The 14,882-nt window shown below is 36.0% G+C and overlaps 1 long non-coding RNA gene across 1 annotated transcript in view; it reads right to left on the bottom strand.

Annotated features, from left to right (window-relative positions):
• LOC113255117 (uncharacterized) overlaps positions 1 to 14,882 on the bottom strand; it is a 913,389-nt gene that overhangs the window by 118,564 nt on the left and 779,943 nt on the right. The gene's annotated exons all lie outside the window — the stretch shown is intronic.

Raw genomic sequence — 14,882 nt, forward strand, 5'->3', positions numbered from 1 at the left:
GTGTGGCAGGCAGAGGGAGAAGCAGACACTCCGCTGAGCAAGGAGCCCAATGTGGGATTTGATCCCAGGACCCTGGGATCATAACCTGAGCTGAAGGTAAATGCTTAACCAACGGAGCCACCCAGGTATCCCAGAAAAATTTTAAATTTTTACAAGAAATTGAAGGATATCTCTATGACTTTGGCAGTGTAAGTGGATTTCTTAAATGAGACACAAAATCACTTAACAGAAAAAAGTTAGAATTACCTAATCTACATCAAAAATACGAACTATTGATCAGAAGAGCTCTTCTGTTGATTACAAATAAGTAAGAATAAGCCACCAGTTGGGAGAATAAAATTTGCATACTCATAACTGGAAAATAATGTCTATAATATTCACTAAGAAATGACAACCTAATAGAAAAATGGACAAAAATATATACACATATATTTCACAGAAAACAAGTGGCCAACAATAAATAAAAGTATATCCACCTACATTACATTTCAGAAAAATTCACATCACACCCACCATACTGACAAAAATAAATGTCTTGAAAAATCAAATGTTGGTCAGGATATGGAGCAACAAGAACTCTCAAACACTGCAAGAGGGAGTTTAAAATTTTAATCTATACACTGGAAAATAACTTAGCATCAACTTGTAAAGTTGGAATTACGCATGTGCTACAATCCATAAATTAAGGCTCTTCTTCATATCACGTGACTTGAGGATATGTACAATTTCATAGTAGCATTGTAATAAAGGAAAAATTAAAACACAAACGACCACCTTTAAGTAAATGTATAAAGTTATATATTTACAAAATGTTATACTGTTGTACCACACAGATTTCAAGTTAACTACCTCTACGTGCGAAAAGATGGATAAATCTCAAGACAGCATTGCATGAAAAAGCAAATTATTGAAGAAAGCTTACATTAGAATACCATTTTTATAGAGTTCAAAACCAGGCGATGCTAAATGTGTTGTTGGGGGATACATATAAAGAAGAACAAGATAATGATTAACACAAAATTTAGAACAGTAATTAACTCTGGGGGAGGACGAACTGGGATATGCTCTATAGAGAAACACAAAGTGAAATTCAACAGAAAGTAATAGTGACTTTCTAAATTTGAGTGATGGGTTTATGGGTTTAATTTTATGATTATGCTTTATATATCTGTGCTACAAATATACAACATTCATCATTAAAATTTTAAATGAAGCTGAAGTTGAATTGCCAGTATTTGTTAATTTGTAAATGGTAAGGAAGAGGACAGAGCAAAGGAGTGCTATGCTGGTGAATTGAGCCACTGAGTGGATGGTGTTGCTTTTAATGATGAAGCGGATCAGGTGAGTGGGGTGTGAGCAAGTGGGGGGGGAAGAATGGTGATGAATTAAGGTTTGAACTGTTTAGATTCAGTTACCTGTATTACATCTTACTAAAATGTTGGAGATTAATTATGATGTAGGACTGAATATGGAAAGAGAAGTTTGGCCTTTACATAGATAGTTCTGGTAATCACTGGCATATCAGATTGGCTCTGAGGCCCCTGAAATGAATGAAATTACCTGGGGGTGAGGGTGGAGGTTGAGTAGTAAAGGAGAATAGAAGGGAGCTGGTATATACCTTAATATATGTCACAAGGTGGAAATTCCAGGGAGCTCTCAGGAAGTAAAGGATTAATAAGTATAAGCTCTTGAACTGAAATTTACATACAATAAATTATGCAAGTCCTTCTTTGAGTCCCAGAATACGCAGAGAAATGTACAGCAGGGAGTCTTTACAATCCCTGATTTTAGACTGGCTGCAAGAAAAGCCCAAGTAAAGCTCTTCCTCCTTGATGTGGCCTGCTGGCACACGATCATCTCTAAATAAGTTTCCTTCCTTCCTTCCTTCCTTCCTTCCTTCCTTCCTTCCTTCCTTCCTTCCTTCCTTCCTCCCTCCCTCCCTCCCCCCCCTCCCTCCCTCCTTCCTCCCTCCCCCCTCCCTCCCTCCCTCCCTCCCTCCCTTCCTTTTTTTTTTTTTTAACACTAGAGCCTAGGGAATTCTGAAATGCTCCACTCTCACTCTCCTGTCTGCCTTAAAGAAGCAAACAGTGCCAGTGTGAGCCACCTATGGAGAGGCCCAGGTGGCAAGGAAGTGCAGACAGCCTGCAGAACCTACAGGCCTTGGTCATATAGCCACAACAAAGTGGATTCTATCCAAACCTGAATCATCTTGGAAGTAGACTCCTCCCCAGATGACCTTCCAGATGAGAACCCAGCCCAGGTGACATGTGGGTTGAAGCCATATGAGAGTCAGAGAAGAAAAGCAAACTAAGCCACACCCAGAATCCTGTCCCACAGAAACTGTGAGATGATAATGTGCACTATGTTATTTAAGGTGCTATGTTTGTAGTAATTTGTTATGCATCAATATAAAACAAATGTGTGTGTGTGTGTGTGTTGTATATATTCATCAAAACCTATCTGCACAGTGGGGAGGAAAGCGCAAAAGATCGCAGGCATATTTCTGTACGAAGATTTTTTTTCCTGAAAGTTTAATGGTTTGGTGGAACCAGCCTTCTGCTCAAAGAATGTATGTATTAAAGTAGAAGTCCTCATCACGGTAAGATGAATGAATCGGAAATATCAATTTCTGAATGGGCAGAGTGCTAGAACTTTGCTTGCAGATTGTACCACTTACTCCCTCAGCTTTTCATTTGATCATTTTGAGTTTCTGTCCTTAACTGATGTGTCTCTCTTCTAAGATAAGCATTCGTAGTTTGCAAGAGGCAATAGCCAACGGCAGTGCTCTCCTGTTTGAAACCCAACTTCCAACGAGTAACATTTCTCCCTCGTTTAAAATGCTATAAAGCCTAAATTGGGCTGGTTAAGCAAAGAGAATGAGTTCAGTTTTTCTGAGCCCCTGATATCACTGACTGACTGCTTTTACAAATTGGTTCAAATTGACAAGCAAATAATAAAACCCTGGAATGCTTGGGGGAACAGACAAAGAAAGGGATAGAATTAGGATAAAAAAAAGTGATAATATTAGGAATTCTTTAGTATTAATTCCATTTAACATTAAGAAACTATTTGTATCAGGCACAAAAGAGTATAAACCCGGACCTCACGAATTCTTAGTAAAAAGAAATTCTCAATGAATTATTGGGCATCTTAAATGCCTCTCTTTTTCATGTGTCTTTCATTGATGCTACAAAGAACTCATTGAAGGTCAGCCATTCTTTTTGAGGTCTCCATAGTGACTGTGATCTTTAACCACATCTTTGATTTAGAACATCAAAATGTCAAAATTGATATCAAACTCATGAACATCAGATCAGGGCATTGGTACCATTTTTGATGCAACATCAAAAGTACTCACTTGTTTGTTCTTGTGTGTTCATATTGTTTCGAGCTCTCTTCTTCTATTTTATGTCTTCCCTCATAAGGGACATAACTAGGAAATCTGAAAATACTGACAACGGAGAACTTATGTGTAGGCCAAAATATACCACAACAGCTGGAGAAGTTGCCGATATACTTAAGGGGAAGCCTCCAAAGCTGATTTTTATAAGGCAGGAGCAGCTCACTGGTTGAACCATTAGATGAGAATTATAAAAATTAGGAGTGTGTGATTTGATTCTAGAAAGATATTTTATTTAACTCTTTTAAAAGATTAGTGCTATTTATTTACTTATGTATTTGAGAGAGAGAGAGAGAGAGAGTGAGCATGAGTGGCGGGGGGGGGGTGTGGGGACAGAGGGAGAGAAGCAGACTCGCTGATAGGCAGGAAGTCTGATGCGGGGCTCAATCCCAGGACCCCGAGATCATGACCTGAGCTGAAGGCAGACGCTTAACCAACTGAACCACCCAGGTGCCCCTAGAAAGACATTTTAATCAGAGAGGGTAAGCTAGATGAATATTACAAAGAAAAAAGAATGGCAATAGTCATTGGAAAAACAGAAGAACAACCAGAGAAATAAATGCAGAAGGATTATATTAGCAAATGAAGTTGGGAACTGCCCTAAGAGTATAACAGGTGGAGGAAACATCAGACCTTGAAGGGAGCAGAATTCCTTTGAACTACTTATAGATGGTGACCTCAAAGGCTGGTAAATTCGGGAGACAGCCTCAGCTTTAACGCAGCTGCTCTCTGGCGTTATTAATGGCATGAGAATGGATCTAGGAATTGGTAAAATAGTAACAGCTAAACCAACAGTTAAAAAATAGAAGTCTGCAAGTCATGAGGCCTATCCATCAATTATGTAAGAAGGGTTCCTTCTTGCTAGAAATGAAGACAAGGCAAGAAGCCTCAGCTCATATTAATCTCAACAACTCTGTCTTTAACTCTAGTTCATTTTGATTTAAATCCAGCGTAGTTTAAGTGTCTAGTTTATGGTACAAATCATTTTTGAGCTTTAGCTCAGTTGTCCCTATACTTTCCTCCCCAGCTGCACAAAGGGACCACTCTGGGAAGATGAGAAAAAAGGTAAGATGAGGTTCTCAATGATCCATCCAAGCACTGAAAAAACTCTTTCCAGTGGTCTGTTATTTATAATTATACCGTTTGCCCTAAGGAAAAAGAGAGAGAAGGTATGCTGCCTTTTCAGTGATTGAGCTCAACCCACTAAGTAGCTATCATAAAAAACAAAAAACAAAACAAAACTAAAAAAAAAGAGCTACTTCAGGGCTCAGAAAAATTATTATTCTAAGACCAGTGCATGTCACACCTTAGTGTACATAATGATCACCTGGGGAGCTTGTTAGAGCAAAGATCTGGCCCCTGTGCTCAGAGTGTCTCAGCAGAGCTCTTCAGTGATGGTTTTTCCCTTATCCGGCCCACACCAAACGCTTAACAGTGAGGCTTGGCTAGAGAAAATTAGGTCTGTAGGAAATTCTGTATCTCTCACTTTTTTCAAACACATCTCAGTAGATGCTAAGAAAGGTAGAATTGTCATCAATCAGTACCTTGGCCTTATTAACATTTCTGTTTAAATTAAAAACTTTCATACGATTGGTTTAACATCTTACTAAAAGATGCTAAATATTATAGAAGTTTTGTAAGATTGCTTAGCTTCCTGTTTTTAGTAGGAGCATCTAAAATTTCCCCACATTCTGAGAGAAAAGAGGTGCTGATACTTATTGGACATCTACCATGCCCAGGCACAGTACTAGTCCTTTATTTAAATGACTTTACTTAGTTACTTAATCCCCACAATAGCCCTTATGAAATAGGACTAGTCTCATCCTCGTTTTATAAATGATATGAGATACAGAGATATTGAGTCCCTTCATAAAACTGCATGGCTCAAAAGCAAATAAACTCAGGTTTGAATCTCATTTCTCATGATTTTGTCAAATAATTTGTCTGATTTTCTGAAATGCTTTAAATTGCAAATTACCCCAGGGTCATTCTGGTCACACTTCCAACATCTTTTCTATCCTAAAAGGTAGGAAATCCCTCAATTTATATTAAATAATTATTTTGTCTGTTCACAAACTGAGAGCCTGGTGAAGACAGTATTACCTTTCTTGTTCTTTTTCCTTTATTGTTCACGGACAATCTAACCAAATTAAAATACACATGAAAATATCTCTGGTTCCCCATAAAAGTGGGTCAGCAGTGCATTTATTCCATGCTTAATAATTGTTATCACCGCACTCCTTAATCTATTTAAAATGTCCTCTAAGAATAAGGAATGAGAGAACTTTTAAGACACCATTTCATAGGTTAAAGCCAAATTTATACCATTTAGGAAAAAAAATGCTTTCAAATGCATCATAAAAACTTGGCCTCCTTGGACACAATACAATTAGAAAGAAACTTGTACGTTTCCCTTTTTCTTGAAGAGATCAGTAATTTTCAGCCCCATTACAAATTAACAAGGCCTTTTAAGAAAAATGAGGCTATTTTTTTATATTGTCAGCTACCCCTAGTTTCTTAATCTATTCATGTATTCAACAAAACTTTACTGTACTCTTATTGTGTGTTCAGCATAAAGAATACACTTGTAAACAAAACTGATCAGTTATCTCCACTTTCATGAAATCTGAAGGTCTTTCATGAAATCTGTGATCATCACTCAATTCCTCCAAATTTCTATATAAAGTGTAGTGATAAAAATCCTAAAGCAATCTTATGAAAGTTTTTAATTTAAATAGAAATGTTAATAAGGCCAATTCACTGATCCATAACAATACTGCCTTTTTAGCATCATAAATTTATGTTAATTGTGTGATTCAATCACAAAACTAAGATTTTCATGGCATTTTTCCCCCTCTGGGGTAGAGTTTCAAGTTCCACGTAATAATAATAATAATACTAAATCTAGTAACATTAACAGGAGGAATGAGCTGTTAGATGTTTTACATAGTACAATTTCTACCTTTAACTTACTAATTAGAATATCTTTAGAAACTGAAGTAAATATGATTACATTGCTTATTTTTATTTTATTTTATTTATTTATTTTAAAGATTTTATTTATTTATTTGATAGAGATAGAGACAGCCAACGAGAGAGGGAACACAAGCAGGGGGAGTGGGAGAGGAAGAAGCAGGCTCATAGCGGAGGAACCTGATGTGGGGCTCGATCCCAGAACGCCGGGATCACGCCCTGAGCCGAAGGCAGACGCTTAACGACTGCGCCACCCAGGCGCCTCTACATTGCTTATTTTTAGATGTCTTTAAATATATAGATGTTTTTTACAAGAAAAAGTTTCTATCCAAACTCTTTTGTCTCTTCCTTTCAAGTACTACCCTCTTAACACACTTCCATCTTTCATTCCTACAAAAAAATTATCATTCTGGTGATCATTAATCAAAGGGTCAACTCTCTTTGATAAAGATCTTACAAAAATACATTGGACAAAGGCACCAAGAATATACAATGAGGAAAGGATAGTCTCTTCCACAAATAGTGTCAGAAAAACTGGACGGCTACATGCAAAACAAAGAAACTGGATCACTATCTTACACCATATACAAAAATCAACTTGAAATGGACTAAAGATGTGAACATAAGACCAGAAACCATAAAACTCTTAGAAGAAAACATGCGGTAAGCTCCTTAACATTGGTCTTGGCAATGACTTTTTTGGACTTAACGAAAACAAAGGCAACAAAAGGCAAAATAAACAAGTGGGACTTTATCAAACTAAAAAACTTCTGTAGGGCAAAGAACCATCAACAAAACGAAAAGGTGACCCACTGAATGGGAGAAAATATTTGCAAGTCATGTATCTGATAAGGGATTAATATCTAAAATATAGAAAGAATTCATACAACAGAAAAAAACCCCAACCAATCCAATTAAAAATGGGCAGATGATCTGAATAGACATTTCCAAAGGTTATACAAATGGCCAACAGGTACATGAAAAGGTGCTTAACATCACTTATCATCAGGGAGATGTAAATCAAAACTACAATGAGATATCACTTCACACCTGTTAGAACAACTGTTATTAAAAAGACAAGAAATGAAAAACACTGGCACAGATGTTAAGAAAAGGGAACCCTCATGCACTGTTGGTGAGAATGTAAATTTGGTGCAGTCTATGGAAAATAGTACGGAGGTTCCTCAAAAATTTAAAAACAGGACTACCATTTGATACAGCAGTTCCACTTCTAGGTATTTATCTGAAGAAAATGAAATCACTAACTGAAAAAGATACTTGTACCCCCGTGTTCATTGCAGCACTATTTACAATAGCCAAAACATGGCAACAACCTAAGTGTCCATCAACAGATGAATGGATAAATATATAAATGTATTTATGTATATATGTATACTTATATGTTTATATGCATATATTATATATATATATGTTTCTATATACATATATATTTATATATATAAAATTCAGCCATAAAAAGGAAGGAATACCTGCCATTTGCAACAGTGTGAATGGACCTCAAGGGCATTATGCCATGTGAAATTTAGATAGACAAATATGGTATGATCTCACTTATATGTGCAATCAAAAACAAAAACAACACAAAAAAACTCATATACAGAGAGCAGAATGATCGTTGCCAGAGGCAGGGGGTTAAAGGGTGGGCACAGTGGTTGAAGGTGGTCAAAAGGAACAAACTTCCAGTTATAAGATAAATAAGTTCAGGGATGTAATATACAACATGGAGACAATAGTTAATAACATATTGTATCTCCAAATGATGTAGGAAAGTAAAAGTTCTTAAAGTTCTTAAAAGTTCTCATCACAGAAAAAAAAATTAGAACTATGTAGTGATGGATGTTAACTTATTGTGGCATTCATTTCATAAAATATATATAATAAATAATAAACATATTACACATCATATATATCAAGTCACTGTGTTATATAATATATATTATCAAATTATTGATTTGTATACCCTAAACTAATACAATGTTATATTTCAATTATTTTTGAATTAAAAATGCACTTAAAGTTGTCTGTAGTGACCCTTTAAAACAGAATAAAGCAGGGGCAGATAGGTTAAAAGCAACATTTCATAAGTGCATTAAATATTATAGATTATGAAAAATGAAATTTGATCAAGTGTCTATTAAAATACTTACTAGTTTTATAAGGTTTAAATAAGAGTGACAAATAGACACATAAAAATACCTGAAGCATAAAAAAACAAGATGAGAATCACTAATTTGAAAGAGCTAGAACAATGAAAAAAAAAAACTGCAGCTGAGTATCTTTGAAAGTATACAATTGACCTGATTCTCCATGACATTACATCGATTTCTATCATCTGCTTAATTCAAGGGACTTTGTATACAGAGAGTGATAGATGTGTCCTTGTTGCTTATTACCTGTGAGATAGGGATGCATTTTACACTGCCCACGTTTTCATAGAGGAAAGCAAATTTCTGCTCCACTTTGCCAGAAAGGAGAAGTATGAGAAGGATACTTGCAATATTTCTCCCTCCTTTCTTTTTCTCCATTCAATGAATCTGGAGTGACTTACCTGAGGGACGAGTTTAAGAGAAAAGCTGAATATAATTGAATGTACCTTTGTACTTTTTCAGAGCCACACTCTGATACATGCATTCTTTTCTACTCTCTGCACTATGGTTATGCTCTTAAGAGCAGTCTGTATCTCTCTGGGGGCATTAGTTCTTATCCATTCAAATCTGATTAATTAATTTAGCTAACTCATTTGGTCACAGATCAAAAGTCATTCTCTCTGATAAACATTATCAATAATAAAACTAATATTTTGTGCTCCATTTGTCATTTCTCAAGTAGTTACAAACTCAGAAGGAAGAGATAAATAGGAGTGTCATTTATTGAATCCCTACCCTAAAATTCTTGTATTACAAATTCAATTTCTTGGCATTAGGAACATCTGTTTCTTTACAGAAGAATTCTGAATAGTTTTTAGGCAACGTCAAGCATAAAATTCATTAAATGGTCGAGCTTATGAAAAGGATGATGTGAGTTTAGTATAAATGTCAAGAATATATAAGAACCACAGATATAAATATAGAGAACGAGAAATGATAGTTCTTTTCAATACAATTTTCAATACTAAGTTATCCAGTTTTCGAAGAATTGACACAGGGGCACCTGGGTGGCTCAGATGGTTAAGTGTCTGCCTTTAGTTCAGGTCGTGATCTCAAGGTCCTGGGATCGAGCCCCACAATGAGCTCCCCACTCAGCAGGGAGTCCGCTTCTCCCTCTCCCTCTCCCTACTGCTCAAGCTCTTGTGCTGTCTCCTTCTCTTTCTCTCAAATGAATAAAATCTTAAAAAAAAAAAAAGAATTGACACATTAAGCTTATGCAAAATTAATCAAATTTTTCCAAACCTATATTATCACCGGAGAAACACTATCAAGTTTTAAGTTGATTATTTAATCATAATTCATTTATTTCAGTTTTTGGTTATAGTCCTTTTGGTTTAAGAGTTTCACTATGATCATTGTACTCAAATTTTTTTTCCTTCCACCGGTTACAAAATTGTGTGTGCCTGTTTGTGGGTAACGTACATGTGTACACACACTTACAATTGAATTTTTAAGTTACTTGCTGTCAAGAAGGTCTTTCCCTGGAAAAGCATGCTTTCTAACCTTTATATTATTGAATAGAAATTCTTTGGGTGGTTTTAACTTTACACCGCATTAGAAGCAGAACTATAAGCAAAGTAATCAGACCCATGTAACAAACATTTCCTTCCTCATCATCCAAAAGCTAGCGTTCCTCTTAGCCTTTAAGAACCAAATTTTATTATTTCCTCATATGTATTTATTCACAAGAATGCTATGCATACCTAAACACATAGCATATATACACATAAATACACGGCATTTTTTATTGCATCCTCACATGCATACACGTACAAACAGGGATACATTGCTCCTTTTTCTCTGCTAAGTAAGCATTTAAATGCCCAAACAACTGTGAGGAAACTAATCCATTAAATGCCAATTGCTTGCATACAATAATTTATTTTTCAAAGGATGTTTTATGTTAAGATAGCCCTTAGTTTACTGTTCCTTGTTCATCTATACCTCACATTTTCAAATAGTTAAAATTAAAATATGTTGTCTGGGCTTTTTCTCTATTTTCTCTCTGGGTGACCCATAACTTTACCAATTGTGTATACTCTGAGCTCCTAGAGAGAGAGAGAGAGAGAGAGAGAGAGAGAGAATGTATACATTCAATAATATATATTCAATTCAATCATATATACTATCTATCTACCTACCTACCTACCTACCTACCTACCTACCTATCATCTATCTATTGAACTACTTATCTTGCTGCCCGCTGCATATCTCCAACATGTCTAAAATTGAATATCTGAAGTCAACATGCCTAAGAGTGAATTTGGATCTTTCCTCTCACACATGCTCATCTTATGTTCCTTATCTCAGAACGGGCATCTCCACCCAAACCAGAGATCTTGCTTTCATCCTGGGTACCTTCCTCTCCCTACTTCATCAATCATTTGCTTCATATCTGATTAGTCATCAAACTTTAATCTCCCTAAACATACTCTGTCTGTTCACAGACCATCACTTCTCACTAGATTTTAACAAGTTTCTTGATTTATTTCCAATCTGTTCTGTCCATAACCTCTACCAATCTACCCTCCATCTTAGTGTCAAAATGATCTTTCTAACATGCAAACATGATCATGTTGACTCTCAAAGAGTTATAGGGCTCATCCCATTTCTGACATCACTATGATATGGAAAGATCAGATAATTTGGTAACTTAAGGGCATGAACACTCTTACCTTCCTATCTAGTGCTCTTTAAATTATACCATCATGCGATGTTCTAAAACAAAAGAAGAGTAGACTGATCAGTAAGGAAGGCATTCCTATAATGCATGTTTTGGTTTAAGGATGAAAACTAGTGCTGCTTTTTCTGTTTGGTGGAAGGAAATAGTTGAGGCCCTCCTGAGTCAGCAGTTGTGCAATATTGTCTTGACTATTTCAGGCCCTGATTTCTACAACTTGATATAATGCTATAGTTTGCAAATCTTCACTTCACCAATAAACTGCCAAGTTATTTAATTTCACATAGCTCATGCATTCAACATAATTCCTGGAGCAAGGTGGCCTAGGATCTCTTGCACCTAACATCCTCTGTCTTCATATCAGAGCTCAGCATGTAGGAGTCAAATGTGTGGTGGGGTTGTCCTCCAACAACCGCTCTTCCAACATGAAGCTGTTATCAGCAACAGAACCAAGCAGAGGAAGCAAGTTTACAAGATCACACCAACATCCTAGTCCCCAGTCAGGCCTCTGTGGTTTTAAAAGCTACAAATTCTGCCAACAACAAAGACTACATATCCTGTTTTTCTATTTTACTATGGCCCTCTAGTTTATTCCCCAACTCCAATATCTGTCAGTTCCTTACTTCCAATGATCACCAAAGGTCAAGTCAAACATTCTCTGCTTTACCCAGTGATAATGTGGATTCCTATCAAAGTCACACATGGTTCCTTAGACACACGTCAACTTGACTGCTCCTTTACTCTCATCTTTTCCCAATCTTGTGAATTCATTTTTCTATACCATCAAACACTTTTCCATTACTCCGCCTTTCATAGAAACTTGACTTTACCTTTGATTTGATCATTTTCTTAATGACCCCTCACTAAACAATTCTTAGGGAGCTGCATACCTGTCTTCTTTTCACTGACAATTCTACTGTTCTAAATTATTTCTGAGTGTTTCATGTCCATCATTTGCCTTACAGTTTCAATTGTCATCTTATGCACCCAAGACCCAATCACATGTTATGCTATTAATAACTTGCTAGATTCCCAGATACGTATTTACTTGACTATTTTAATATATAGGTATTTTAATGTCTATATGTATTCCATTTTTCTAAAATAAATTGAATTTACTGTATTACCAGAATTTTCTTTAATAAAAATTAATGTGTGCAACAGGTAACCTACATCCTTTTTTTAAATTCAGCCTAATGCCTTACTTAATTTCTCTGTCATTTCATTACTGATAATCATGTCTAATCTCTAACCCTGCAGCTCACTCTGTCCCTAACATTTACCTTTTCCTTGGAGTGAGACCCAGATTTAGGTAGTGGTCATTTATAAGTTGGCTCAGTCATATGTCAGGAATGAGGGAGAGGCAAGAATTGAATCTCAGGGATAGGGTGTAGATCAAAGATGAGGTGACCGTCAGGACTAGTTTGAGGCTTACATATTTGATGGAGATCAAATACAGAGTTAACATCAGAGAGAAGCTGAGTCTCCAGTGATGAAAAAAATCTGAAAAAATGATAAACTATAAAAGTTTATTGTTTGTTTTTCTGATCATGAAATGCCCCAAATCTTAAAATGGATTCCTCAATCTTTTCAACTTTAGATACATACCTATTGTCTTGTACCATGCCAGCATTTCTATCTCCCTAGTCTTGAATGGAATTCCACTGACCATTTTCTCCGACTTGACTTTCAAGCTCCTGGTCATTGCTGAGACTGTTGCGAATCTAAAATTAACTATGTTTATGATATATCTGTGTATCCGGATCCACTTTAGCAGAGCCCGTAGCTCCTAAAACTTCTGATCTGACATTGTATGAATCCTCCTTGTCACATTGCCAATATCCTAGTATTTCTAATGTTTCAGTGCTCTCCAACATCCTCAAGCCCCAAAGCCACGCTCTACCTTCCTTTTGTTCTATAATCAGAATAACTTTTTTACTGAGATCAGAGTTAGCTTCTGATAAGAGCTATTGAAGTAAAGTTGAAGACTTTACTCTCTCTATATCAGAATTTGTTTTTAACTCATCCAGATCTTCTCTGTTGCCACAGGCAAGAGATGCTCTCACCCTTTTCAATATCACATCTTTACTTGCACACTATCACTAATTTCAAAACCTTGCTCAATTGATCTTCATCTTCAGTCACATTCCATTGACTTTTTTTTAATTTACTAACATAAAAGTAAATAAGTAAACGTCTTGAAAAGCATGAATGTGTATGTGTGTATATGAATGACTATCTTTCCTGTCCCTTGCTGACCATTTCTTTGTGGGTTAGACATATTTTATGAACACCACAAAAGTGTGTGCTATTCCCAGCTAGCTGATGGCCTTGCATTGGAAATTCCAGCTTAAGTACTGAAAGTGTAGAATGTGGCCATCAGTCAGCATGGAGGGAGTGGTTTATGGGTTCTAACCTTACTCCTTGGTTGTTTCTGAGCTAGACACAGGTCTAACACTAAACTGTAGGCGGTGAGGGCTGACTTAGTAGGGACGTTGTCTCCCCTCTTCAGTGTCGGGTTATGATTTCTCTGAGGCCTAAGCAATGGTCAGGATAAGCCATGTTCAGTTTCTGGGTTGAAGTTTTATCACAGCCTTTCCAACTTTCAAATGAACTGGGGTCAGGATTGGTGAATTTTTTTTAACCGATCTATGATTTAAGTAAATGCATTTATATTAAGTACATTAATTGAGATTTTTCTCTAAAATGTGTCAAAGACATCATAATTATCAATAGTTTTGCTTAACTAGAAACATACAAATAGACTGTATAAAAAAGGATGTAAAAACAATCAAGAAAACCAAGAATTTGAGGAATGTGTCCTATCTATGCAGAATCCATTTTACAATTCAAATCTTATCAAGAATAGGCCATTGTGTTTTACATGCATTTAATTTAAGCACTTATAAAATGCTGAAATTATCTATGATACTGCTTTATATTCTATCACTGGAAATAAAACAAGATTATTTTTCTTTCTTTTGCAAAGAGCAAAGGGTTTCAGAATCAAGTTTGTCTTCAAGCATCAGCAAAGGCTTGCTGACAAGATATTTTGGAACAACTTGCTATTAGGAAGGAAGTCTGAGTAGGAGGATGAGAAATAGCTCATGCCCATATGACACATACAAGTTGTGAACGTGTTCAAAGTCCATGATGTAGAACATAAAAGGATGTAACAATTTATCTCAGTGACATAAAGGACCTTATTCCATTCTTTTGTTTTTAAAGCTCTATGCTGAATTAGATTTTCTTTCTCTCTCTTCTCATTTGCCTGATGGTTATAAACATTACAATTTATTACATCATGAGAAAATGCAGAACCTGTCAAAATATCTTGAACAAACTGCACGGATTTTCATGTTGAAGCCATTTGACCCTGTTTGTCTAGGTACATGGTACAAACACTGCTACATGAGAAATATCAGTAAACTCTATCCTCTTTTTTTTTAATCTAATAACTTATGCTTTTAGAGTTACTTTATCTAAAACTGTCACAAGGGCTTCATATGTAAACTCTGCATCTCGTAGAAATTGGTAGCAAAAAAACTTCACAAAAACCAAAACCCTAAAAACACCACTGTCAAATTATTATCCTAGGACCGAGGTAACCACATGATTCCTTTCTAACATTATAGTACACAGAAATTGGAAACCCAACTAA

Source organism: Ursus arctos, unplaced genomic scaffold (assembly GCF_023065955.2).
Source record: "Ursus arctos isolate Adak ecotype North America unplaced genomic scaffold, UrsArc2.0 scaffold_5, whole genome shotgun sequence".
Classification (NCBI taxonomy): Eukaryota; Metazoa; Chordata; class Mammalia; order Carnivora; family Ursidae; genus Ursus; species Ursus arctos.